At 50.4% G+C, this 4721-nt stretch overlaps 1 long non-coding RNA gene across 1 annotated transcript; it reads right to left on the bottom strand.

Moving 5' to 3' along the window:
- Positions 1 to 388: 388 nt before the first annotated feature.
- On the bottom strand, positions 389 to 4503 carry LOC135977751 (uncharacterized). Its single transcript, XR_010595198.1, has 3 exons — positions 4429 to 4503; positions 1972 to 2094; positions 389 to 507 (listed from the first exon to the last, which is right to left on the bottom strand). It is a non-coding gene; the product is annotated as an uncharacterized LOC135977751 (long non-coding RNA).
- Between the last annotated feature and the right edge of the window lie 218 nt (positions 4504 to 4721).

Genomic DNA, 4721 nt, shown 5'->3' with positions numbered 1-4721 from the left:
CTAATATCCTGCTGCTGGCCTGACACTTTGGAGGTTTGAGCTACTCTCTGTGGATCACCCCACTCAATGCGTCTTCATTCTAGGAAGCAAGCCGGTTAGACAGTAAAACATTAGAGGCTGCTCCCAATGCTACACTCAGTGTTTCCAAAATTAAAACACTTTATGGCCAGAAGAGACCTTTAGAGCATCTCATCTAACCCCCTGCATATCATAGGCTTCCTGTATAGGACAATAGTTACTTTTTGGGCACAAACATTCCAGAAAGGCATCTAGTTTCATTCAATGACTTCAAGAGATGGAGAATCCACCACTTTCCCTTTTAGTGAGTGCCAGGGGGCTCCATTTCCCCTTCCACTAGCTCCCCATTTACAGTGAGCCAGAGCAGTACCTGCAACAGAGAGCGGGAGTTGCTGAAGGCCTCAGAGGCACAACCCCTGCAGTGTCTCAGGCACCTGGCGCAAGTGATGGATGATGCGGGTGCATCACTTTGGCCGTGACGTCCTCCTCCTGCAAAGGAACGAAAACCTGTCAGAGACTCAAACGCCCCGAGGAATCAGGGGGAATTAAGGGCACCTGGAACCAGCAGTATTTAAACTGACTACCTGCCCACCACTGAGGGATGAATTCACCTCCTGAACCCCAGAATGGAGTCTTCTTGTCCTTTCTAGTAACCTCCAGTGCAAACCCACCACCTTGTAGGGTGAGCTCCTGCTACCTCCCCCTCAGTACCCTTGACAGCTGTTCTACCTCCAAACCACAGCTCAACTTATCAGAACCCTCTTCTCCACCCCAACCCAGGTTGCGCAGGGAGGCGGCCCTAGCAGGGGGGGCAGGAGGGATTCTGCCAGCAGTGAAGTGGGTTGCGGGGAAGTTGAGATCTTGCCCCAAGTTGTCCCAGACACTAATGCTAAGCTACAGGATGGCAGCATCTAGTGTCAGTGGAGTCCAAGCACTATTTGAACCCGACAGTTTTGGATCAATTTCACACAAGGGGAGGTGAAGAGCACCCCCAGCAACACACACACCACTCCTGTAGGTGGGAGGGGAACAAGAGAAAGGACAAAAGAAGTAAGAGATGAAGAGAAAGGAAGGAGGGATGGAGGAAAAGGTAAAATGAAAAGGACAAACCCTAGTGTCCCCAGTGATTCTACGGGACAAAATTCCAGGGAGGGAATAAAATTCTGCCACCTTAAACTACTGTTTTCCATGCCGAGAATTCAGCTGGCACCAGATGGATCAGACTGAGCAGGTTCCAAAACCTCTTGGAGGCTCTTACCTTCTAATTTTCAAGTAAAATCAGTAAAAGGAAAGGAGAAAACTCGAAAGAGGCTCCTGCTCGCACTCACATACGTCAACCCTAACACTCTCTCAGTCCTCAAAAAGAAACTTCGAGAAGGAGACTTGCTGAAGCAAAGCCACAGGGGTCTCTGAGGTTTCCCTGGTCGTAAGCCCCTGTCCTCCCTGGCTGAAGACAGCATCTCTCTCTGAGGTCACCACCTCCCTAACACCTTTGACCAGTACGCTGAGGTCCTTGAAAAAGCCTTTGTGATATCACTGCCACACCCAACCAAACCCTAAAGTGCTCATGTCCTGCTGCTGGCCTGACACTTTGAAGGTTTGAGCTACGCTCTGTGGATCACACCACAAAATTCGTCTTCATTCTAGGAAGCAAGCTAGCTAGACAGTAAAACATCAGAGGCTGCTCCCAATACTACACTCAGTGTTTCCAAAAGTAGGAGACTTTCTGGCCAGAAGAGACCTTTACAGCATCTCATCTAACCCCCTCCATATCTTAGGCTTCCAGTATAGTACAATAGTTACTTTTTGGGCACACACATTCCAGAAAGGCATCTAGTCTTCAATCAATGACATCAAGAGTTGGAGAATCCACCACTTTCCCTTTTAGTGAGTGCCAGGGGGCTCCATTTCCCCTTCCACTACCTCCCCATTTACAGTGAGCCAGAGCAGTACCTGCAGCAGGGAGAGGGAGTTGCTAAGGCCTCAGAGGAACAGCCCCTGAAGTGTCTCAGGCACATGGCGTAAGTGCCGGATGATGCGGAGCTGGTGCATCCCTTTGGCCGAGACGTCCTCCTCCTGCAAGGGAACGAGAACCTGTCAGAGACTCAAATGCCCCGAGGAATCAGCGGGAATTAAGGGCACCTGGAACCAGCACTACTTCCACCCATCACCTGCCCACCACTGAGGGATAAATTCACCTCCTGAACCCCAGAATGGAGTCTTCTTGTCCTTTCTAGTAACCTCCAGTGCCAACCCCCCTCCTTCTAGGGTGAGCTCCTGCTTCCTCCCACTCAGTGTTCTTGACAGCTGTTCCACCTCCAAACCAAACCTCAAGTTATCAGAACCCTCTTCTCCACCCCCAACCAGGTTGGGCATGGAGGCGGCTCTAGCGGGGGGGCAAGAGGGATTCTGCCAGAAGTGAAGTGGGTTGAGGGGAGGTTGAGATCTTGCCCCAAGTCATCCCAGACACTAATGCTAAGCCACAGGATGGCAGCATCTTGTGTCAGTGGAGTCCAAGCACTATTTCAACCCCACAGTTTTAGAGGAACTTCCCACAAGGAGAGGTGAAGAGAACCCCCAGCAATACACACACAGACACACATACACACCACTCCTGGTGGTGGGAGGGGAACAAGAGAAAGGACAAAAGAAGTAAGAGATGAAGAGAAAGGAAGGAGGGATGGAGGAAAAGGTAAAATGAAAAGGACAAACGCTAATATCCCTAGTGATTCTACGGGATAAAATCCCAGGGACGGAATAAAATTCTGCCACCTTGAACTAGTGTTTTCCATGCCTAGAATTCAGCTGGCACCAGATGGATCAGACTGTGGAGGTTGCAAAACCTATTGGAGGCTCTTACCTTCTCAACAGGGAAGTCTGTTTTCATAGAATCATAAAATCATACAATATCAGAGTTGGAACGGACCTCAAGAGGTCATCTAGTCCAACCCCCTGCTCAGAGAAGGACCAATTCCCAGCTAAATCATCCCAGCCAGGGCTTTGTCAAGCCGGGCCTTAAAAACCTCCAAGGAAGGAGACTCCATTTTTTTTCCCCATCTTATATGGAACCAATCACCAGAGACCCCAACCATCAAAAAATCACCAAATGTGCTTTGTTGCTTCTAACTGATTTCTAGTAAAATCAGTAAAAGGAAAGGAGAAAACTCGAAAGAGGCTCCTGCTCCCACTCACATACGTGAACCCTAATACTCTGTCAGTCCTCAAAGAGAGACCTCGAGAAGGAGACTTGCTGAAGCAAAATCACAGGGGTCTCTGAGGTTTCCCTGGCCCTGCCCCCCTGTCCTGCTTGGCTCATGTCAGCATCTCTCTCTGAGGTCACCACCTCCCTAACACCTTTGAGCAATTCACCTCCTCAACCCCAGAATGGAATCTTCTTGACCTTTCTAGTAACCTCCAGTGCCAACCCCACTCCTTGTAGGATGAGCTCCTGCTACCTCCCGCTCAGTGTCCTTGACAGCTGTTCCACCTCCAAACCACAGCTCAAGTTATCAGAACCCTCTTCTCCACCCCCACCCAGGTTGGGCAGGGAGGCGGATCTAGGAGGGGGGGCAGCAGGGATTCTGAAAGCAGAAAAGTGCGTTGCGGGGAGGTTGAGACCTTGCCCGAAGTCATCCCAGACAGTAATGTTAAGCCACAGGATGGGAGCATCTAGTGTCAGTGGAGTCCAAGCACTATTTCAACCTCACAGTATTGGATCAACTTTCCACAAGGGGAGGTGAAGCGCACCCCCAGCAACACACACACACCCCACTCCTGGTGGTGGGAGGGGAACAGGAGAAAGGACAAAAGAAGTAAGAGTTGAAGAGAAAAGAAGGAGACTTGCTGAAGCAAAGCCACAGGAGTCTCTGAGGTTTCCCTGGCCCTGCCCCCCTGTCCTGCCTGGCTCATGTCAGCATCTCTCTCTGAGGTCACCACCTTCCTAACACCTTTGACCAGTACGCTGAGGTCCTTGAAAAAGCCTTTGTGATATCACTGCCACACCCAACCAAACCCTAAAGTGCTCATGTCCTGCTGTTGGCCTGACACTTTGAAGGTTTGAGCTACTCTCTGTGGATCACCCCACTCAATGCGTCTTCATTCTAGGAAGCAAGCCGGCTAGACAGTAAAAGATCAGAGGCTGCTCCCAATGCTACACTCAGTGTTTCCAAAATTACTACACTTTCTGGCCACAAGAGACCTTTAGAGCATCTCATCTAACCCCCTCCATATCATAGGCTTCCAGTATAGTATAATAGTTACTTTTTGGGCACACACATTCCAGAGAGGCATCTAGTCTTCATGAAATGACATCAAGAGATGGAGAATCCACCACTTTCCATTTTAGTGAGTGCCAGGTTGCTCCATTTCCCCTTCCACTAGCTCCCCATTTACAGTGAGCCAGAGCAGTACCTGCAGCAGGGAGCAGGAGTTGCTGAAGGCCTCAGAGGCACAGCCCCTGCAGCGTCACAGGCACCTGGCGCAAGTGCCGGATGATGCGGAGCTGGTGCATCACTTTGGCCGTGACGTCCTCCTGCTGCAAGGGAATGAGAACCTGTCAGAGACTCAAACGCCCAGAGGTATCAGGGGGAATTAAGGCCACCTGGAAGCAGCAGTATTTCCACCCAGCACCTGCCCACCACTGAGGGATGAATTCTCCTCCTCAACACCAGATGGAGTCTTCTTCTCCTTTCCGGTAACCTCCA

Source organism: Chrysemys picta, unplaced genomic scaffold (genome assembly GCF_011386835.1).
Source record: "Chrysemys picta bellii isolate R12L10 unplaced genomic scaffold, ASM1138683v2 scaf24, whole genome shotgun sequence".
In the NCBI taxonomy this organism is placed as follows: Eukaryota; Metazoa; Chordata; order Testudines; family Emydidae; genus Chrysemys; species Chrysemys picta.
This window is presented reverse-complemented; position numbering and strand designations above follow the sequence as displayed.